Source organism: Beta vulgaris, chromosome 7, assembly GCF_026745355.1.
Source record: "Beta vulgaris subsp. vulgaris cultivar EL10 chromosome 7, EL10.2, whole genome shotgun sequence".
NCBI classification, from domain to species: Eukaryota; Viridiplantae; Streptophyta; class Magnoliopsida; order Caryophyllales; family Amaranthaceae; genus Beta; species Beta vulgaris.
The window spans coordinates 42,019,835-42,044,461 of record NC_079208.1 but is presented as its reverse complement, the minus strand read 5'-3'; the positions used below and the strand labels follow the sequence as shown (position 1 = coordinate 42,044,461).

Below are 24,627 nucleotides of genomic sequence, written 5' to 3'. Positions count from 1 at the left end.
ATTGTGGGCTATGATTTCTATTTGGTGTTTAAGGATGAAGATGAGAGAAGGAGATCGTGATTTGGGTCGTAAATTCTAGGGTTTTAGTGTTAGGGTTGAAGAACAGAGAGGAGATAATAGGAGAGAAGGGGAGAGAGTTGAAAGTTCAAGAAATGTGGGGGGTTGGGTTGCTTTAATTTTTTTTTTGGGGGGGGGGGGGCACTACTACAAAAAAGAGCAAACATAACACTCCTAAACTAACTCTTATTTAAGCAACTGTTATGTAAAGTCTAAATTTAACGTTTTAAGCGTAGAACTGTTATCTTAGGTTGTATTGATAATATATCACTTAAAATTTGTCTTAAGGTGTGTTATCTTTGCTATGAAATTATTATGTGATGCTTTGATTTTTTTATGAGAATAATAAAAACTGTTATCTTTGCTTATTATTAATAATTATAAATCTGTCGTAATAATTAAATTGAAAAAAAAAACTGTTATAGCCAAAAATTAGGAGCACTTACTATATTTTCTTGAATTTTTGCTTTAAACCCGCCTTTTTTAAGTTTTTAAGTTGCTATAACCCTTTTTGGTAGGGTTTTTTTCGCCTCTCCAAAAAAAAAAAAAAAAAACTACCATTAAACTCTCTCTCTAATTTCTCGTTGCTCGTTTTTTCTTCAAATTTCTTCTCTTAATAATGGCGGCAGTGGAAATTATGGAACCAGTATCAGTTACTACCGAATCGTTTCAAGCTGATGTAAAACTCTTCAACCAGTATCAGTTCACTCTCTATTCTCTGTCTCTCTCAGTTCCCCTCGTAAGTTGGCGTCGGTCGCCTCCAGTCATTGGTTGTCATCGGCTTCCAGGTATGCTTAACACGATTAATTCTTACTGTTGTGGGCTTCCAGGGCTTATTCTTTGCTGCTTAACGCGCCATTTTTCTCTAATTATTGTTGAGTCGTCGCGCCGGTGATGTCCGCCACCTCTGCCGCCAGTCGGGTCTGCGGTCTATGTGACTGTAGATTTTAGCCTGGTGTATCGTTGGTTAATTTTCTTCGTTTCTTTCTCAAAAGCTCTTTCAATTTCTTTTCATCTAATGATTTAATGATTTGTGAGTTTATGGGTTTATGAATTGTGTGGATTTATATGGGTTTGTTATTAGGAATCTACTAATTTTTGAGCTTAAAAATCAAAAGATTGTATTTATGAATTTAAAAATCAAAACACTGGAATATGTGAATTGGGAATTCACAGTGTTGGTAAATTATAACTTATTTACTTTGTTATTGAACTAAATTGGTGAATGAGTGAATTATAATTTGTGAATTTCTTACTAATACACAATTATACGTATTTGTTATGTTGTCTTGTGAATCTCTGATGTGAGTAGTGTATTTTGTTTCGTATTCTGACATTGAATTTCAATGAATTATTAGTTCACCTTGAAACTTCATAAGAGAATTCCTTTAAAAACAAAGTTCTCATTTCTCTAATCTCTTCTTTAAAACTGCTTGTGCAGCCAAATAATGCAAATATTGAAAACCAGAGGAGATTTGTTTGTGAAATTGTGTCTGGTATACTAAGAATTCAAACTAAAAATAGTGTATAGTTTATATCTCTTGTCGATCTATTGGTGATTATATACCCATTTCTTTTTCTTCTACAATCTACTTTCCGTGTCTTTGATAAAATCTGCTACACAAGTGGGCTTTGATTTTCAGCAAATATCTTCTTTCATTGTGGCTTTCTGCTGCATTATTTTTAATGTTTAGGACATTGGGTGGGTTAAAATTATGTTCCCTACATCTCAATAGGAACGCTGTCATCTCTCTTCTCTCCTTCACTACCTTCCTTTGTTTCTTAAGCTTCCCTTAGAAAGGTTGCAAAGGGCTGCTAGAGATGGACTTAAAGCTTTAGAATTGGTGACGGTGAATATTCTTAAGAAAGTATTGTCCCTGAGATGTAATAAAAGCTGTAGAATAGGTGTAATCTACTGTCTTCCCCCTGTGACCAAATGGTGTAAAAGAACCTACATGGAGAGAGGGAGTGAAAACCGCCACGAGTGCAATGGGACCAAATCTCTGTCTATGTAGGATTGTAACAGGCAAGGAGACACTGCTCCAAGCCCCAACTTCCATGTTTCTGTGTAATCAGTACAATCTATATCAAGTTTTTTGTGTTGAAAATACTTTATGCATGTGCATGATTTCCAATTAAGCTGATAATATGTGTTATGATTTTTTCCTAATCAGGGTATATATTAGAGAACCAGCTCTCAAAGTGAATTAGATTTATGCATCATATCCCAGTTGAATAGGAGATATGTAGTGCAACCCACAATAATTTCTAGAAATAGTTTACTGTAATTAGTTTAAACCGAGTAGTTGCGACTGGATACTTGGGTGCATAAAACAGATGCCATATTCCTCCTAGATCAATCTCTTCCTCAGTATGTTTTGTGTAATGATAGATTATTGTGATGATGTAATGTTTAATTTTTCCTTTAAACTGATGTTTCTTCCTTAGCATGGACTGTTTTTGGCAATTTAGCCCTTGGACATTGACTTAAAGAACGAACCATTTTCTTAACAATCAGTGGGTTTGTGAAAATAAGCAGTGAGAGTTTTTAAGTAATTGTATCATATTATGCGTAGTTTCATATCTAAATATGCTCAAGGGCGAAATGCATTTGGAATAGCAATGAGTTGGATAACTATATGGTTATATCATTCTGTTATGAGTTGAGCGAGTTTTGACAGTAGACATTTGTGTATAATGAGGATCCCGCTCTCATATTCATCAGTTTTAAATCATGAGTAAAGACTTTTGTATTCATTATAAATATATATTCGAAATTAAGTTTGACTATATATGTGGTTATTTCATTTTGTTCTCATCGTTGTTGAATTATGCTCTTTTCTTTTTTCTTTCAGGACCCTAGATTGCTAGAAGAGCAACGAAGAAAGCCTTTTTTTTATTTTATTATTATCAGTTGGAGTTATTTCAACAGGAGGGAGATGATCTTAGAGTGAGACAGTCGTCTACAATTGCAGATTCGATATATGTTTTACTTAAATATATAGGTAATTAACCGGGATCTTTTAGATGTAAGAGGTTGCATGAGAACTAGGAACAAAGTGGAAGTACTTGATTTATAGTTTTACTCACAATATAGGAAAATAGGTAGAAAATTAGAGTGGAAGCAGCCCCCAACCAAGCTTTCTCTATGATGACTCCAGAAGCCTTACAGAGTTGAAGGGAAAAGGTAAGCCAGAATAAATATGTGCATCATTTGTAGCATATGTATCATATCAGTTACACAGCTACACAAGATTTTATTTCATTATTTGAGTGTGGAGGAATTATCTGATTATTTGAGTGCTGAGGGAGTATAATAGAATAGACTAATAGTATATTGTGTGTGAACTTGTCTAATTCGGTGTAGAATGGTTTTTTATGTTGCTAGGTAATAAGGTGAATTGACGCCAAATTTTGACATCTAAAGCAAACCTTGGAGGTACATAAAAGAGAGATCAACAACGTGCACAAAAAAATCTGAAACCAGAAGTTTTGGTTGAGTAATTTATTTTACCTTTCATTAGCTTTAATATTTGCATGAAAAGTCCCTAAAGGTGTATTACTTCAATGTAGGTTTGAGATGAGCCCATCCGTGTAATTTCGACATCAATTATCATCCCTCTACTTAGTTAAAGCTCTTCTGCAAATAAAGGTATCTGACTTTCATTTCATTATTTTGATACACAAATATTTTTCATTGTCTATATATTAAACTATTTGTGATTTCTTGTGTATAGTGCCCTCGCCAACCGCTTGGTACTCTAGATTGTGGATATTATGTATGTCGTTACATGTTTGAGACGGTATAGTTGAGACGACTAGTTATTCCAGATAAGGTACTTTAACATTGGTTATAATTTGACTTTTTTAATTTCTATATTATTATGAATCTTTCAAAATGTAGATTTACATCTATATTATATTAGAGAGATGAAGAGTAGTTTGGGTAAATTAGTTAAAAACACTTGATTATTATTTTATATCTGAATGATCTTGCTACAACTATGATGAAAAGAGTTATGAAAATTAAGCATTGTTTAAAGTAGATTTTCCCAACAAAGTAAGCAACAAAAGCATTGCTAGCTAATTACCGACAAATGCGATATACTATTAGCAAATTTACTACAAATTCATGCACCTGCATTTGTTTCCTTTTAATTTGTGCATGATTAATTATAATGTTCAATTACTTTTCAAGTTTTTATATATGAATACTTATTTTGTAATTACCTTTATCGTAGTACTATCAAGGTATTGGTTCAACCTATTCTCAGGAGAAAATTGATGGGAGTTGTGGATTACATACGTCGGAGATCAACATGAAGCACAAATGATGAACGAGCTCTAACTTTCCGCCTAATTTTTTTTTAATCTTAATCCACTTTTGGACATGCATTATATTTTTGGATTTGGATATTGATATCATGTGGATGTGACTATAGGCTATATTTGATCTTGTTTATCATTTAGATTAATATTGATATGTATATATAGTTGTTCTTTTTAGAAGTTTAGAATTATGAATATTAGTTGAATTATTTTGGGATATAAAAAATTTTGGAAGTTTGGAATATCATATTCAATATATTGGTTGTAAGATGATATGGGTTGAGTATTAATTATACAATAGATACAGGTGCTGGACTATCTTGTAAAAAGAAAGGAATTATACTGTACGATATTGTTGTGATGCGTCTGCCAGTATATGCATGAAATGATAATTTGATTAACTTTTTAAAAAAATATCATAGCTAACAGTTATAGGTAATATATGCTATATATATTATAGGAAAACATAATAGTTATTCAAGATAAGTGTTAAATTTTCCTATTAATTTGTTATATAAATAGCAAACATAACACTTATTTACAAAATGTGTTATCCAGTGGCATAACGTGTATTACAAATGACTGTTATGTTTTCTCTGGCAAACATAACACTATTGTCAGGTGTTATGTTTACTTTATATTACATTGACTTGGATAACACCTCAAAACTGTTATGTAAAGCCTAATTTAACAGTTATCTTTGCCCTTTTTTGTAGTAGTGGGGGTTGGTTTAATTATTTTTGAGGGGGTTGATTTAATTTGGGGGGTTGAATCTGAAAAGTGGTTGGGTTTAATGAATTATGGTCGGAATCATTAAATTGGGCTAACATGTTTAGGGATTTAATTAAGGTTCACAAATCAGTTTTTGTTTTTTAAGTAAGGTAATATTGTCTTTTCACCCCCAAAGCTTACTAAATAAGGGAAGAAAAAAAATGTTGCATTTATTTTGAAACACCCCTAAATGGAAAGTGCTGAAAATATCATAAAACACAGGAAGTATTTGGGGTATAAATATCCGATTCGATTGATCCAATCCGATCAATTGGATATATGATTTAATTTTTTTAGTTTTCGGATATTACATATCGGATATCTGAAAATCTTCCAGTCGAATACAAATCGTGAATTTTCAATTTCGGACATCTGAAAATATTCGAAATATGGGGATTTTTCAGATATCTTATCCGAATATCCGGATTTATATGTTTTCAATACAGGATATCCAAAAATATTCGATGCATGACTAGATATCCAAAAAATCTGATGATCTGGGTTGAAATTTATTTTTATGAACTTTTCCTTTGAAAAAATGAATTTTTTTTAACGGATATCAATCCGATCTGAAATTTTGGAATGGATTCGGATCACTTTTTCCCTGATTCAAAATTTTTAGATTATCTAAAATTCCAGATGGAATCAAATGGATTATCCGAAATGAACACTCCTTTAATTTATAGTAGAACTAACAAGGATTGTTCGTGGGTTGGGTTGGGTTAGTGCAAATTGGGATGTAACCCAAACCAAATCGCAAATATATGGCTTGATATTTTTCCAATCCAAGTCGCAATGCACATTTGCCCAAACCAACTCAAACCGCACCACGAGAAACCGTCTAATGCAGTGACGTTTGATTTAACCATTTTTTAATCCTTGATATGAGTTATGTAATCTAAGAATCAAGATTTTTTCTTTGATCAACTATAGGAGCAAAAGATATGTGAAATACTTAAAAGAAGTGAAATAATCCTACACTAGTAGAATAATTGCTTATTGCTGCGGATATATTGCTGCAGTTTTACACATATGCAGCAATATATCAAGTAAAAAGAAAAGGAAAAATATAAAATAACCATATTGCTGCGGTTTCGACCGAAAACCGCAGCAATATGGTTTCAACAGAAATTTTTTGAAATTTTTTTGACTATTTGACCAAATATATTGCTGCGGTTTCTGTCAAAACCACATTAATATATTAAAATAATATAAAACATATTATTTTAATCTATTGCTGCGGTTTCTTATAAAAACCGCAGCAATAGGGTCATTAGGGTTTTATAATACATACGAGAGCGTCATTTCACTATCTTCCTCACGCTCTCTATCTCTCCTTCCTCTTTAGATCTCGCCCAGGAAATTTGTGTGGTGTTGTCTTCTACTTGTTTCCTACTGGTTTTTGTCTGATGCTGTTCTACCGCAGTTGTATGCGGGTTTCATTTACGTGACTCTTGTCCCTGATTTTTCTTCCGTTTCTTGGTTCGGTTTAATGCTATTGAGGTTCAATTAGTGAGTGTGGTATTGTGGTTTGTTATTCTTACTCGGCAGTAGATTTGTTTTGTTGTGTTGGTGTTGAGTGTTGTCTCATGGCGGTAGTAATTCCTCTTTTATTTGTAATTCCTCTTTTATTTATGTTTGTTTAATTTTCTGGTAATTTCACCAGATCTAGAAATTATTTGTTATTTCATATAATTTCGTAATTAGTTTTTTCGTGCTTTAGTTATTTTTTTGGATTATAAGTTATTTATTCATTTATATTTTTTGTAAATATTTTCTGGAAACAGAAGTTTTAGAGTTTATTGTTGGTTATAAGATGTCATTTCATCTTTTGTTTGTCTGTGAATTTGGTGGATAGTGGATGGATTAATTGCTTAGTTTCAATATTTCAAATTTGATTCTAAAATATAAAAAAAAAAAATTTAGGTGTACCAGTAATATTGTTGCGGTTTTAGGCAACAACCGCAGCAATATGCGTATTTTTCATTATTAAATACAGCATATTGATGCGGTTTTTCCTTAAAAACCGCAGCAATATCCTTTATTATTCTGATATAAATTACAAATATTGCTGCGATTTTACCCGAAAACCGCAGCAATATAATTATTATCTATTGTTGCCCCCTTAATTGCTGCACGTCCGAAATCGCAGCAATAAACATTTATTCTACTAGTGCTGCCCTAATCTAATTTTGTGCCCTTTCTCAAGTGTATTTCGAAAAAAATCAACATAGATAAACTTCAGTTTTTTTTTAAAAAAAACATCTATATAATTTTGTAGTTTAGTTCTACAAAGATTCAAACCCAACCTAAATCTCAAATCGCGATTTGCCTAAAATCACAAATCAACCCAAAATTTTAAAACCGTAAACCAACCAAAACAACGAAAAACAAGTTGGATTGCGGTTTGGTGCGGTTCAGACTACACTCTCAACAGCCCTAAAATTGACCCATAGACGTATTATGTGAACATTAATTTTTTTTTTTAGTAGAACAAAACATCATCTAAGTGGTGAAGTCAACAGCTGCCTGAGCTCTTCCTAAATAGTGTTCTCTAGCTAAAATTCACCTCCCAAATAACTTGGCATCTATTATAAGAATGTATTTCATCTGATAATTCTCTTACTTGTAAGTTAAATTATCTATTTGATTTTTTTTCTTAATATGAATTTATTTTGTTTGAACTTTTTGGTCTTAAATAAGTCTAAATAAGTTAACATATATTAAATCAAATAAACATTAAGTTTTATTTCTACATGTAAGTAGTGTTTGGTTCTTGGGATTATATAAGTATGGTTGTAGACACGAATTTGTGTCTTCCCATTGAGTATCCAATGATGAAACATACCGTTGTCCTAATTCGTTTGATGAAAAGGAAATGCAATCGAACGACCTAACCCTAAAAGCGTTTCAATAATATAAAGTCTATTTATCAAATACAAGCACAATTTTCAAAGGCCTAATTAATTATTCTTGATAATTACTTTTATTTTTACTATTTTAGTATTAATTATTCCCGATAATTATTTATTAATTAATATTTCAAAAATCAAATTTTATTCCTAAAGATATCTTATTTAGGATTTCAAATGATAGATTTCATCAATAAATCAAAAAGAATCTTAAAACGACCAAAATTCGGCCCGATCAGACGCAACCTATTGTGCGCAGACAATGTAGATGCCATACACAAATTGCAAAAAAGGCAAAACGAATACGCTAGACGCACGAGTCGTGCGCTTAACGCACAATTTTGTTTTATCTTCTTCACAGTTTTTTAGGTTTCATTTGCCTATATAGGTTTCCTTTGCCTATAATAGCTACTTTTCCTCGAACGTTTTTCCTATCCTTTGACGACTTAGAATATAACTTAATACCATACAAACACACATTATACACATTCAAATACATCCAAACACATTCATACATTTGAAATTCATGTTTGAAGCTTTAAGCTAAGATTGCTCCTCCTATAGATCGTTGCATAAAACCCATGCAACAAAGATATTATTCTTGAGGGTCAATTCCAACTTAATTCCTTTTATAAAAACAATTTACTTGTAATTATTTAGATTAATTAAGGAATTAATGCTTTTTTGTAAATTCTTCTCTAAACCTTTTCTTTTTATATCTTTTCAATATTATATATTCATATGCATGATTATATGATTTTTAATGCTTTCGCCACCGCACGTGTTTATATTATTAGTCAAAGACCTAAATAAATGTTCCCAACGCTAAATTTAGAATATTTAGACAATTGCATTAGGTTCCCAATAATTTGATTGCATAATAACATATGTAGCTAAAAATTAGTCTTTTGTGTGTTTAATGAACCAACCTAGGTTAATTTTTAGATTGCATTAACATATTACTTGGTTGTTTAATTGCATAAAACTTGACATAAATCAATATTAAGTAGAGGCCATCAATGGACGGATTTTATTCCTCGTCATATTCGTACTCCTCAACCCCAAACTCAATATTTGGTTCATTGACCATTTATGGAGTCATGACGAGGAAATCTACAATGGATAAATCCCTAAGTTCGCCCTATGGATTTCCAATATCCAATTAGGTTTATGAGTAATCTTGAAAGCAGATTGGTGATTTGAAAACATTTTTCAATCAAACATTTACAATGTGGTAGTCAAATACGTGCTTATCCCGCGTAGGCAATGAAAAACATGCCTACAATGATTGTCCGCTGTTATTAACAACAATATTAAATCAATTGAACTAGGGTTAGACGATTTATCCTTTAATGGACTAGTTTGTTACGGTTCACCTTTTCTTATCTATTTTTGAAGTGTTACACTCACACCAGAGCCATATTAGGTATGACTTTCTTGTCAAAGTTTTGCTTTGGCTTCATTTAAAGGAAACAAAAAAAAATGATAAAGTTCACTATTTTTCAACCTTTCATTTATAATAAACCAAAGTGGAAAGAGCTAACCCCCTTCAAAGTAGAGATGGCTAATAGGGCGACCCAGCCCAGCCCACTTTGTGGGCCACGTGGAATGAGCCAGCGAAAAGCCCGATCCCACGAATCCCACTACTAACACCGCTCAGCTCGAACCATGAAACTGGTCCAGTCCGGCCCATGAACCGAACCAGCCTAACCCAACTAATTATTCAACCAAATTGTGTATATCTTAAATTTTAATAAAATTGCATATGATTTTAATTCAATCAAATTCAAAAATAGTGAAAATTTTCATTAATATTAATAAGGGTTAATTGGCTAGAACAACACGAACTATGCCTAGAACAACACGAACTATGCCTCAAGTGTAATACTCCATATTTTTGGGAGTTATTCTTTTTTTCTGCTAAATAAGTAAGTAGATTCATTGATTCCTTCAACATACATCCTAAACAAACTGAAGGCCAAACAAACAACTAGGTTGGACTCTTTGGCATAAGAGCATGTTAACAGTCCAACAACAAATAACCAATTCACCTGTACTCACATTACATTACAAACTATCAAACCACCTATGATCTTTCCTAGAAATCTGCTTAGGTAATACAACAATAATTCTGAGTTTAGTTTCATTTTTGATACTAACCCGCTACAGTAGGAATACAATGACTCCAATAAGCTTCATTTCTACATTTCTAAACCTGGTATACAGTTGCTGCAATGCCTGCCAAAATCATCTGCTTCTGAAATTTTATCTTCAAACTCCTTCTTACTCATCTGCAGATCTGCTGATACTTCAGACTTGTTGCATGTAAACCCAGTCAAACTTTAATCAACTTCAAGCATTCTGAGCTGAACTTACATGCGAAGAAAAGGTGTGAATGATTTTCAGCCGTTATCCCACAAATCATGCATAAATCTGTACTACTAACTCTTATTTGCTTCATTTTTTTTCAAAGTAAGAAGAGATATATTGCACTCAAAAGACATTTACAACCTAGAGCCTCAAACTGAAAGAGGATAGTCCTTATAAGAAGGACTCCCTTCTGCCGGCAGCTCAACACCAACATGGCCAACAAGCTAGCCTAAGATAACTATATAAATAGTAGACTATAAAGCATAAAGCAAGCCAATTGATATCTACAATTTTAACTTTTTTGCTATGAATTTGTACAATTCTATTCTTTACTTTATGTTGTATAAACGTCACTAATGTGTCAACATCTGGGCTTTTTACTTCCCAAAGAGCAGTGTTCCTACTCTTCTTTTTTTTTTTGGTAAATAAGTAGTAAAATTAACCAAACAACCAATACACCTAAAGGAGCAGCAAATCAGCTACTCCCAAAACCAACTGGACATGCCCAGCTATTACATCTCCTCAATCCATTTCCTATCTTCTTCTTTAACTTTTCTTCCTATAAGCTGCACAACTCTATTTTTTTATAATGAACTTAATATGATTAACTGTACTATCAACAGTATTAACAATGTTTTCCCAGAAAGCTTTGTTCCTATTGCACCAAACCAGATAGACAGTAGCTGCAATAGCTGCCATAACTACCTGCCTCCTGAATTTAGATCCTCTGTATCTGCTTCTAATCCACCTGCAAGCCTGAGGTAAATTCCTATTACTCCAGCCAATACCAAGCCAATCTGCTACTTGTCTGATACATCTGTCACTAAATTCACATTCAAAGAATAAGTGTGCAGTATTCTCAATATGTTGAGCACAGATTTGGCAATTCTCATTATCACTACTGCCCATCTTTTTAAGTCTCTCATTGGTTTTAAGCCTCTCCCTCATAGCCATCCACATGATAAATCTGTGCTTAGGAATAGAAAATCTGTTCCATACACGTGACTCCATTGCTGATGATGTGTAGTGATGTGTACTTCATTATAATGCTTCTTGATGCTAAAAGATGTGCTGCTCAGCCACTGACTACCCCCCAGTTTCTCATTAAGCTCTTTTTTAGCTCTACAGATGTGCTTCCAGGACCAGCTAGCTGCACTAGGAGCCTCATATGAGTCCCAAACTGCCTCTTTAATATAGACAGTGCTCACCCATTTGACCCACAGATTGTCCTTCTTTTGAGCCACCCACCAAGCCATCTTACTTACTGCAATCAAATTCCATATATGGATGTCCCTGAACCCTAGCCCGCCAGCTTTCTTCTCCTTGCAAAGATCCTCCCATCCCACAGCTCCAGGTTTACTATTGTTGTATGAACCAGACCAAAGGAAGTTCCTGCAAATACTATTGATCTCTTGTAACACACTCTTAGGGAATAAGAATAACTGCCCCCAATAAACATGAATACTCATTAGAACACTCTTCCAAATCACATAACAAGTAGCAGCAATTGCAGTGTTAGTCTTGGACGAACACTTAAACAACTACAAGAGGGGGGGGGGGGTTGAATTGTAGTTGAAGAGATTTTCAAACTTTTTGCGAAAATAAAAGAAGAATAAGAACAAAATAATTGCAGGAATAAGAAAGAACTAGGAACACGAGATTTTTACAAGGAAAACTTCCTAGGCCCAATAGGAAGAAAAACCTTGACCACGAGGGATTTTGACTCAATTCTCTTTAATAACTTTAGGCCAAAAGACTCTCTTTTGTACAACCTAAATTGGACCTACTCTGTTCCACTAGGAACTGGTTCCCTGTCGCTTGTTCCCCCTGAACAGTTGACTTTCTCTCTGACTTCACTCGAAGTCTTTTCTCTTTCTCTCTTCTCTTTATCTTTCTCTTTTTCTTTCAAAATGATTACGGACTTAGATTCACTCAACCCAATCTATAATACATCAATTGCTAAGAAGAAGAAAACCGAATATACTTTCACTAAAAATATTACATAGAAAATTCTGAAAGCATACTTAAAAAGATCGTTACAAACTACTATTTGTAGAGACCAATCTTCTCATGTTTTTCTCCACGATCTTCTCCATGATCTTCTCCATGATCATACGCAGCTTCAGCCACTTCTCCCATTAATATATCCGTTGAGTTTTTTACCGTTGGCGGTTGGTTAGTTTGGCTTCCACAATCTCAGCCACTAACACACGCGCACCTCCACCTCCACACGCCTTGTTAATAGGTTGGTTGTTATGGTTCCTAAATTGTAGGAACTACCTCAAAGCATCTATATTTGGGCTCTTGTTTAGGTTAATTTTTAACGGCTCCTTGTTTATAGGAAAACAAAAGGCTGCACACAAACTAACTAAACAGAATATTATGGAATCATAATATATCAAATTTTTACTTCCATAATATTAACGGTTTGTCACAAATAAGGTTTAACAACTTAATCTTGATTAAACTCCTAATGAATTCTTCATAAGTTATTTAACGTATTATTTGTGAAGTCTAAAAATAAATAAACTAATTTAAAACTGAAAGAATAAATCTAACAAAATAAACTAATCAAAATAGAAAGAATAAATCTAAAAATACACGAAAGTAAATCTAACAAAATAAACTAGAAACAAACGAAAATCAAATAAAGTTTAATTATTTGTCATTATCAAAATAATGAAAAAACAATATCCCCCCTTTTTTATTATGACAAATAATTAACAAAAAAATTTATGTTTTTAAAGAAGAACTAAAGACTAAGACTATAACTCGCAAAACAAATAAAATACATATACTTAAGTAAACTCTACTGAGACTGGGAACAAGATCAGACTTGACTGGGAACGGGATGAGAAAAAAACATGCATAGGACCTAAGATAAAAAAAATTTTATACACTATATCTCTTCCCCTTTGTCATTATCAAAACCAAGGAATGTACCTGCAGCACTAGAGAGTCAATAGTCTAAGTATCAAGCAAGTTGCTCAAACATAGATCTCATAATATTAGCCATCCAAACACACAAACAGAATAAGGATGCAAAAAGCAACATCATAGACAACAGATATTAGCAATATGCAGAGTAAAGCAAAAGAAAGTGAAGAAATTAAAGAGAAATGAAAAGTGCTTCATGTGTCTCAGAAGGACACAAGAAGAGAAATCCAAAAGAGATTGTTTAATAATTACAGCCAAAAAAAAACTTGTTCAATTGTTCCAAAGTTAAGAGAAGTTAGGGTTTGGAGCGTTTGAAAGAGAGGAGACCACAGTCAATCTTGGAGAGCACACACCACCTTGTTCCTGATCCTGTATCAGCATTCTTGATGGCAATCAGTTGTTGCTGTGCTGAGAGTCCAGAACATTGACAGTGGCTTCAATGGCATTGATCCTGGTGGGTAGAAGGGTCAAGGAATCCTGAATTTCCCGGAGTAGCTTGTTGAGCCCAATTCTGGACAACAATGGAAAATTCACAGCAGTAGAAGGAACTGGATCAGAGTCTAGGTTAATAAACATTGTTTCACCTTGATCCTTCTCCTTCAGAGACTTGGACCCAGCCAACCTTTGACTCTTCCTCACAGACCCACTTGGAACCCCCCTCTTCATCCAACTTCCTCTTGCTACCCACCTCAACCTTTACTGGAGTTTCTTCCCTCTCAAAATCTATCTTCCCATAACAACCTCAAACTAAGCCTGGTCAGAGTTTCTTTGTAAGATAATTTTCTGGCTCAAGAGAAAAAGAGGGCTGGCAGGCAGTTTAACTTTGCATTGTTTGAAAACAGAGGAGAGAAGATTTCCATAACCCACTTTGGTGTTATGGGTAATGCAGTGAGAGAGATGTGAAATAATCAAGGAGGGAAGGTTGATTTTATGTTTTGGCAAGGCAGTACATAACGGAAAGATCCATTAGACTTGTCTGGGTTCTTTTTTAGGAAAAGGGTAAAATGAATTGCCAAACAAACTGGAATAACAACTTATGAAATGGAGACAATTCTTTTTGATCTAAAGATAAAGCATTTGAATTGTCGTTAAAGAAAGCAAGAATTTGAGCGTTTGAAACTCCATTTATGTTCAGCTTAGCCCTACACATAATGTAATCCTTGTAACCCTCATTTGGGATGTCAAACCATTCCCCCAGTTTCTTCTCAGTTATAGTAACCACAGACCCATTAACTACTACTGACACACAAACACCCTCAGTTATGGTAAACCCTGAACAAAATTCTTTCATTTCTTTTTCATAAAGACCCTCATCCAAATCTACAATTCAACCATTTAATTTTAAATTTCAATAACTCATCCACTTGACTTTTTGCACCATGCAACATACACAAAAGCCCACAAGAAATTGTGAAATTTTTTTTCTTACCTCGCTTTGTAGGTACTGTAATCTCTTTTCTTTGTCGCTTTCAACCTCGTTTCACCATCTTCCTTTTTCGAAGAGAGAGAAATAGGAGTAGAGGATGCCGATTTTAACCCGGTAGAATCTGCTTCATTCTTGGATGATTCTTGAGCACTGATTTCATCATGGGATGGTGTTTTCTCTTCTGGTAAATTTTCATGATCACTGGAATTTTGGTTTTGGAAGACATGGTGAAAGTGTTTTGGAGTGAGGTTGAAGATGAGAAAGGAAGAGAGAGAGAGATGAGTTGATGTGAGAGGGAAATTATGAGGGGTCAGTGATGTGATGGTTGGGTTATAAAGTAATCATGATTCCGTGTGAAAAGAAGTGGAGAGTTAGGTTTAATGAAACGGTTTATGGGTTTTGGAAGGCAATTAATGAAGTTTTCATTTAACTTAGATTAATTGAACGCGTAATTTGGCTAATTCAGATTAATGTTTTAATTTTTGGACGGAAAGGTGTGAAAAGAAAGAAACAAGGAAATTTGGAGGAAAATAGAAAATAGAAATAAAATTACTCTTGCATATGATAAAATTTGTCCATAATTACAAACTACATACGTACCAAATATGTGCAAGGACACTAAGGGTAATATTCAAAGACATATGTGAGTCCTTATACTTGACCCTAGGTGTATGAAATTTAATTCATGAAGTTGCAGGACATACTTAGTAAGAAACAATTGGGGGAATCAACATCATGTGTACATTTAAACAATTTTTCATTCCTAGTTCCAAGCGTATCTTTTCAAACCTGTCCCTAGATAGAGGTTTAGTCAATATGTCAGCTATTTGATTTTCAGTGGAAAAAAATCAACTTTAACTAATCCCTTCTCTACATTGTCTTTTAGGAAATGATGTCTAATGTGAATATGCTTGACTCTAGAGTAATGAACTGGATCCTTAGAAATGCAAATTGCACTAGTATTACACAGATATAGGAACACACTTAATTTTATGCCAAAGTCACGTACCTGTTGCTTGATCCAAATACCTGAGAGCAGCAAGCAGCAGCTGCCACGTATTCAGCCTCAGCTATGGAAAGAGCAACAGTGTTTTGTTTCTTTGAACTCCAAGAAACCAAGCTTGATCCTAGGAACTGGATAATACCCGAGGTGCTTTTGCGATTCACCAAGTCTCCAGCATAGTCAGCATCGGAATAGCTTACTAGATCAAAGATGTCACTTCGAGGATAGAACAAACAAAGATCATCACTTCCTTTCAAATATCTAAGAATCCTTTTGACAGCTGTCAAATGGAATCCTTAGGATTTGATTGGAATCTGCACATAAACCAACACTAAAGGATATATCAGGCCTACTAGCAGTTAGATAAAGTAAGGAACCAATCATACCTCTATAAGTTTCTGATCTACGGACTTACCACTTTGATCCTCATCTAACCTTGTACCTGTTCCTATAGGAGTATGGTTTGTTTTTGCTTGATCCAGTCCATATTTTTTCAATAACTCTTTACGTATTTTTGTTGATGGATCATTGTTTCTTTTCAGTTTGCTTGATTTGCAAACCAGAAAGAAGTTTAATCTCCCATCATCTCATTTCAAATTCACTACGCATTAACTCAGCAAATTCTTTACAAAGAGATTCGTTAGTTGCACCAAAAATTATATCATCCACATAAATCTGAACCACTAGGATGTCTGTTCCTTTGGATCGAAGGAACAGGGTCCTATCAACTTTCCTCGTATAAAATCATTAGAAAGTAAGAATTTTGAAAGTCTTTCATACCATGATCTAGGAGCTTGCTTAAGCCCATAAAGAGCTTTATCTAGCTTATAGACATGATTGGAAGATCCGGGTTTTCAAAACCAGGAGGTTGTTCCACATAGACGTCTTCAATCAAATATCCATTTAAAAAGGCACATTTGACGTCCATTTGGTACAACCTAAAACCCATGAATGATGCAAAGGCAATCAAAATTCTTATTGCTTCTATTCTAGCTACAGGAGGAAAGGTTTCATCAAAGTCAATACCTTCTGTTGATTATACCCTTTGGCTACGAGTCTGGCTTTGTTTCTTATGACTGTTCCATGTTCGTCTAGCTTGTTCCTGAAGACCCATTTTAGTCCAATCACCTTTTGGTTTTTAGGCTTGGTCTCAAGATGCCAGACCTTGTTCCTCTGGAACTCATTCAGTTCCTCTTGCATGGCTGTTTATCCAGTCAGACTCCAGTAGGGATCATTGTGATCTCGTGGTTCTGTCATAGACAAAAAGGCATGGAAAGCACAAAATTTTTCAGTTGGGATCTCGTTTGAGTTCCCTTTTCAATATCACTTACTATTAAATCCAATGGATGGGATTTAGTGTTTCCAGGTCTTGGTTCAAATCTCTTGTCTCTGCTCCTCCAGTTGAGGAGCTTCATTCGCTCGTCTACTGGATGAATTTCTGATGCCTGTTCCTCCTGTATAACAAGATCAGGATCAACTATCTCTTCTTCAGGAATATGCTTTTTGTCGGTTCCTGCAGGTGTTAGTTCCTCATCAATGTTTACTGACTCCTCAATACGAGTCAGTCCTATTTCAAAGTCATTTTCATGACTTGTTCCTGCAGAGAGTTAGTTTCATCAAAATAACTGGACTTTCCTCAACACACATTGTTCTGTTTGTTGAAACTCTATATGCTTACTACTTAAAGCATATCCAATAAAAACAGCCTCATCGCTTCTAGCATCAAACTTTCCTAAATTGTCTTTACCATTGTTATGTACAAAGCATTTACAGCCAAAGATTCTAAAGTATGAGATATTGGGTTTTCTTCCTTTGAGACTCATAAGGGGTCTTCAAGACAATAGGTCTTAGCATGACTCTATTGATTATGTAGCATGCCGTATTCACTGCTTCAGCCCAGAAATTCTTCGGAAGATTGCTTGCTATGATCATTGTTCTTGCCATGTCCTCCAAAGTGCGATTCTTCCGTTCTACCAGCCATTTTGTTGTGGAGTTCTAGGAGCTGAGAAGTTGTGATCAAGACTCTTTCTGCAAAATCATCAAATTTGGTTTTCAAACTCCTTACCATGATCAGAACGCAAGTGCTTAATTTTAAAACCACTTATTCTTTGAGTTCTTTTGCAAAGTTAACAAATTCATCAAATGTCTCATCTTTGCTATGAGAAAAATAACCCAAGTGTATCTTGAAAAATCATCAACTATTACAAGCACATATCTCTTACCAGATCGACTTTGGATTCGAACAGGGCCACAAAGTCCATATGAATCAATTCAAGAGGACTTTGTGTCTTACCATTTTCTTTGATTTGAACGAGGATCTAACTTGTTTACCTTTTGCACATGGTCCACAAACTTCATGGTTTGAGACTTTGATAGTTGGTAATCCAACACCAAGTCCTTACCACTTAGCTTCTGGAGAATGCATACTTGCGTGACCACATCTTTTATGCCAAAGAAGTGGTTCATTTCGAGGACTTAAACAGTTAGATTGTTCCTAGGAACAAGGTTGAGATCAACAACGAGGTTTCCCTTTCCTTGTTCCTTCTAGAATTTTGGTACCTGTTCCTGCATTACTTACTAACAATCATCAGTAAAATTTACATGTTCCCTTTGTCGCAAAATTGAGAAATACTAAGCAGATTTGTTTTAAACCCTCGACCAAAAATACTTATTTTATGGAATGTGACTTAGACTTTCCTACCTTCCCTACAACTAATGTTACCGGTAAGATTGTCTCCGAAGGTCACAGTTCCTCCATCATAGGCTGAAAGCGAGAGAAATTTCTTTTTATCTCCTGTCATGTGTTTAGAACAACCGCTATCGAGGTACCACAGGTTGTTCCCCCTCACTTTAGCCTGTATCAAAGCAATCAGTCAGTGGTAGGAACCCAGTTTGACTTGGGTTCCTCTGTCGGGCTAGTATTTCTCTTAACTTTCCAACACTTGTTAACTAAGTGGGTGTTCATTTCAATATGTTCTTCTCTGGAGGAACAGTCAGACACTAAGTGTCCATGTTCCCACAGTAAGAGCATATTCGGTGCTTGGAAGATCAACATATTTTTTCATTTTTTTTTCTTCTTGTGATTGAAACCTACCCACTTCTTCCTTCATTTTTATATTTTTTATCCAACTCACTAGATCAGGAAGTTTCATTCTTGAAGATTCCATTTTCTCTTTAAGTACCAGATATTTACTTAAAACTTTTTCATGTTCGAATTTTAACTTTTCGAACTCGGATCTGGTATTTATAGAGGAACTGGTTCCTTCAGGAACGAATAGTTTCAATTCAGCCATTTCCATATTCAAGAAATAATTTTCATTTTTAGCATTTTCAAAAGCTTCTCGAATACGTCGGTTTTCATCAAAACTTCAAAGAATCTTTCCTCAATGTTTGCATTCACTATTTTAAACCAATCTGAATGTCCTTTGGTGACTTCTAAGGCTTTTTCTAAATTTCCTTCTCTAACACAAATGGCCTTGTAGTCATTCAACGTTTCCAAAAGTAGTTTTATTAATTGATTCTTCGAAAGTTCTTTTAACTCTTCTTCAATAATATTTATGCGTACCTTGTTGCTTGGCAAGTCTTCTTCATCGTTTGTTTTTGCCATGAGACATAATGAGCTTTCTCCTCTTCTGGTTGTTCCTGCTCCTCGTCTGAATCGTGTTCTCCCCAGGCAGCTACCATGGCCCTTCTCATATCAACTTTTGAGAAAGGTTTTTGTTGTTCCTTTCCCTTCTCCTTGTACTTTCCTTTGCTCTTTTCATTTTCCCAGAGAGGGCATTCCTTTATGAAGTGATCCGGACTTCCACACTTGTGACAGCTTAACTTTCCTGGCTTTTTCACATTCTTCCCTTTGTAGTTCTTGTTGAAGAACTTTTTGAATCTTTTCACGATCAGTGCTGCCTCTTCATCGTCAGTTTTGAATCCTCCAATCATCGGACTTGAGAGCCAAGCCTTAGGCTATTAGAGTCAACTTCATGAGTTCCTAGATGGATTTCATGAGTCAACAAGGAACCGGAAAGTTGCTCGATATTGAATGTGGTGAAATCTTTAGTTTCAAGCAGGCATGACCTTTGCCATCCATTTTTCATCCTGAGGAAGACTTCTTAGAACTTTTCGTACTTGTTCCTCGGAGTGATGATCTTTCCTAGAGATTCAAGTTCATTTATGATGTTGGAGAATCTTGTGAGCATCTCTTGAACAGACTCCTTAGGCTTCATTTGAAATAGCTCATATTTGTGCATGAGCATGTCAATCTTTGATCTCTTGACTTCGTTTGTTCCTTCGTGAGTAACTTGAAGAAGTTCCCACATTTGCTTGGCTGATTTGCATCCCATGATTCGATTGTGTTCATGGGGACCAAGACCACAGTGGAAATTTTTTGGCCAAGTTTATCATCTCCATCTTGTCGAAGTCATCTTTATCAATTTGGAGAGGGCTTGGGGATTCTTCACCTTTTTCATTTTTCTCTGTGACTTCGATGTCACCAATATCTATTACTCTCCAAACTTGATAATTTTCAGCCTTAATAAAATTTCCATACGATTCTTCCAGTATGGATAATACTTGCCATTAAACATGGGTGGACGCTGAGTTGAGTAACCTTCTTCCAATCTTTCTCCTGATGTGTTCATCGTTTCCAGGAACTAGCTCCTCAGTGTTAACTGATTTTGGAGGAACTAGGCTCTGATACCAATTGTTAGTCTTGGACGAACACTTAACAACTACAAGAGGGGGGTGAATTGTAGTTGGGGAGATTTTCAAACTTTTTGGGAAATAAAAGAATGATTGAATAAGAAAGAATAATTGCATGAATAGAAAGAACTAGGAACACGAATTTTTACAAGGAAAACTTCCTAGGCCCAATAGGAAGAAAAACCTTGACCACGAGGGATTTTGACTCAATTCTCTTTAATAACTTTTAGGCCAAAAGACTCTCTTTTGTACAACCTAAACTCGACCATCTGTTCCCTAGGAACTGGTTCCCTTCAGCTGTTCCCCCTGAACAGTTGACTTCTCTCTTGACTTCACTCGAAGTCTTTTCTCTTTCTCTCTTCTCTTTCTCTTTCTCTTTTTCCTAAAATGATTACAGACTTAGATTCACTCAACCCAATCTATAATACATCAATCGTAAGAAGAAGAAAACCGAAATACTTTCACTAAAATATTACATAAAATTCTGAAAGATACTAAAAGATCGTTACAAACTACTATTTGTAGAGACCATCTTCTATGTTTTCTCCACGATTTTCCATTATTTCTCCATGATCTTTCCATGATCAACGAGCTTCAGCCACTTCTCCATTAATATGTCCGTTGATTTTACCGTTGGCATTGGTTAGTTAGGCTTCCACAATTCAGCCACTAACACACGCGCACGTCCACGTCCACACGCCTTGTTAATAGGTTGGTTGTTGTGGTTCCTAAATTGTAGGAACTACCTCAAAGAATCTATTTGGGCACTTGTTTAGGTTAATTTTTGCGGTCCTGTTTATAGGAAAACAAAAGCTGCACACAACTAACTAAACAAATATTATGGAATCATAATATATCAAATTTTTACCTCCATAATATTAACGGTTTGTCACAAATAAGTTTAACAACTTAATCTTGATTAAACTCCTAATCAATTCTCATAAGTTATTTAACATATTATTTGTGAAGTCTAAAATAAATAAACTAATTAAAACTGAAAGAATAAATCTAACAAATAAACTAATCAAAAACAGAAAGAATAAATCTAAAATACACGAAAGTAAATCTAACAAAATAAACTAGAAACAAACGAAAATCAAATAAAGTTTAATTATTTGTCATTATCAAAATAATGAAACAACATGCAGCTAGATAGACTTTCCTTCTGAGCAAATTATGCTTTCAATCCCTCTAATCCCACTTCATAATTCTGTACACATTATGTAGATGTCTTTGCAGACCAAGCCATCTCAGAATCTTAAGCATAATCAGTACTTGCGACACATTCATAGAAGAAATGAGCATGTGAGTTTCTTCCTAATCACCACAAAGACAACAATTCTTATGAGGTGAAATACCCCAATTAGCAAGCCTAAGCCTTGTTGGGAGCCTCTACTTCATCATCAACCAGAGGGTGAATCTTTGCTTGGGAACAGTGAACCTATTCCTCACTCTTGTAGTCCACACCCATCTAGGGTTTTCAGGGCATATAGTAGCATAAACCTGCTTGATACTATAATAGGTATCATGAGAACCATGAAGCAAAGGTATAATGCTTGTCCTTGCCTTACATATAATTTTCCACACCCAACTATCCCTAAGGACATATGTATTGGCTCCATGGTTATTCTTTGATGTAGATAGAGTGAACCCACCTTACCCATGCATAGATTATCCTTTTTATGAGAGATTGCACATACTTGTCTCCCAATAGCTGCAAGGTTCCACAGGATTAAGTTTCTGATCCCTAACTCTCCTGTAGATTTAGAGTGACAAACCTCTTCCCATGCAATATAACCTACTCTTGAGCTATCCAAAGTACCATGCTAAAGATAATGCTTGCAAACTGCAATAATCTTCTGGAGGATAGACTTAGGAAGTATGAAAATCTAACACCAATACACACAGATATACACCAATACAACATTAACTAACTACAACCATTCACTATATGATAAATGTCTGCTGCTTCAGGTTTTGATTCTGTGACACATCTTCTCAATCAAACTGTCACACTCACTCTTCTTCATTTTCTTGGAGGTAATGGGTAGTTCAAGATACTTAAAGGGGAGAGATCCTAACCTGAACCCAATGAGTTGTGTAATGCATGACCAATGCCTTTACAAGTATTGCATTGATCTAGCTTGCATTCATAGGTCACTAGCACATCAGTTAACACACCATACGCATTTACAAAATTGATGGAATCTGAATTTTTTTGATTCACTTTAACCTCTACAAGAATTCTAGCAAATTATAACTTCTCCTTCTTCCTTGTTGCTTCATCTCTTCTAATTGGATCTCCAATTTGAGACACAATCTTATGTACACTATTCTCTCCCTAATATTTCAAGACTAATATCAAGTGTACACATATTGGAAGAGTTTTCAAAGACTCTTTATCCATATCTAAATCAGGATGCTAAGGTTTCTTTATAACAACCTTGCTATCAAAGAAATATTGACCCTGAATCTCTAGAGTCTATTGCATGAAATCGCACTAAGTATATACTCATCTACTAACCACATCTACTTTATCAACCTTAAACTTCCTCCAAATTCTCCTCAGAAATCCTTCCATAACCTGTATTGGCAGCTTCGCAATAACCACGTAGCAGACTAGTGAAGAATTCCAATAGTTAATTCTAACAAGCCGAGGCACGCGTGTGGTTAGTGCTGCAACCACTGGCGAGTCAGTTTGGTATAAAAAAAATCTATTTTTACTACTTTAGTTAAATTGTAAATTCTGATTTTTGTAATTTGTATAAATACATATATTGGATTAAGCTGTATTACAAATAAAGTATAGAATTATTTAAAGAAATCAGATTTATAATTAGGTTGTATTTCTTATGATAATTCTATTTCTCAAATCTGATTTTTATAATACTTGTGTCTATAATGGTTTAAGTTAGCTTTGTAATTAAAGAATAGTAAAAGTTAAAGGAAATCAAATTTATGATTATACAATTAGTTCTTATGATAACATGATTTCTTAATTTTGATTTATTTATTTATGATAACAATTTAGACATATCAGCAGTAAAACCGCCACCAGAAGTACCTGCAGCACCAAAAACAGCATGGCAAGAAGTGCCTTCCCCAACATGGTCAGTGGGGTCAGGTACACGTGGCGTATACCAAGAGGGATGGGTGGCGTCATGGGCAATAAGCCCCTGGTGGTAGTACTCATGATAGATGGGATAGAGGGCGTGGCGCCTGTCAGACTCCACGGTGGTCAACCGTGTGTCCAGTGTGGTCAGGTGGGTCTGAATAGTGGCCTGACCGAGCTCAAGACATCCCATCTGTGAGGTAAGGGACTGATGTCCCTGCTCAACGCGGGTAAGGGCGACCATCATAGGTTCTACAGGTGCGGAGGAAGAGGCTTCCCCAGCGGACTGCCTATGGTAGGTCCTCAAAGGTCGTCTGGCAATGGGCTCCTGACCCCGTAAGGGAAGTAGATACGAACCTACACCAGGTATAAGGTGGGTATGGGCAAGGTCAGGAAGAAGGATTGAATCCTTCTTGGCAATGTACCACCTAAACTTATTGGCCGATTGGGCAGTTATCCATTTGGCATTGATCATATAATCGATGCCAATCTCTGCAGGGCCAGGTACTGCATTGTTAGTGTCAGGCACATAGCCAAAATGAACAGCGATAGTGGTAATGAGGCCCACCTAAAACAATAGGTTGCCCCCTAACACTACCATCCTCAAACGTGGCAGGCAAACTAGTTGCACTTCGTTTTAGCTGGGACACAAATAAGTAGGGAAGGCACAAAGAATAGTCGAACTCGGGAAATAGATAACTCCCCATCAGAAAAATCTCCTATTTTTTACAAGAGTGGGGCTCAGCATGCCCAAAAAATGTGAATCCCAGAAATTGCTGCAAGTAGCGAAGATTGGGAAAATGTAAATGGTCAGCAGACATGTGTTGGATGTTCACTTCCTCTTCTCCCGTAAATGCTGCCCACAATGTACTTATGCGAATGTAAGGAGGGTGGCGATGGTCCTTAGTTATGGGTAGGCCAAAATAGCAGCTAATTGGCCTAGGGTGAGTTCTCGATCCTCATTCATGAGGCAAAAACGAAGAACCTGATTTTTGTTCCCTACTTCTAAGGAACT

At 35.2% G+C, this 24,627-nt stretch overlaps 1 long non-coding RNA gene across 5 annotated transcripts; it reads left to right on the top strand.

Annotated features, from left to right (window-relative positions):
• Positions 1-73: 73 nt before the first annotated feature.
• LOC104899493 (uncharacterized) lies at positions 74-4,628 on the top strand. Of its 5 annotated transcripts, none has more exons than XR_007268393.2 (6): positions 74-845; positions 2,913-3,062; positions 3,155-3,244; positions 3,446-3,709; positions 3,795-3,893; positions 4,299-4,628. It is a non-coding gene; the product is annotated as an uncharacterized LOC104899493 (long non-coding RNA). The 5 variants fall into 5 exon arrangements; XR_790961.3 differs by having other exon boundaries at positions 2,913-3,244; positions 3,446-3,496; positions 3,631-3,709; XR_008967102.1 differs by having other exon boundaries at positions 2,913-3,244; positions 3,446-3,552; positions 3,631-3,709.
• The last annotated feature ends 19,999 nt before the right edge of the window (positions 4,629-24,627 follow it).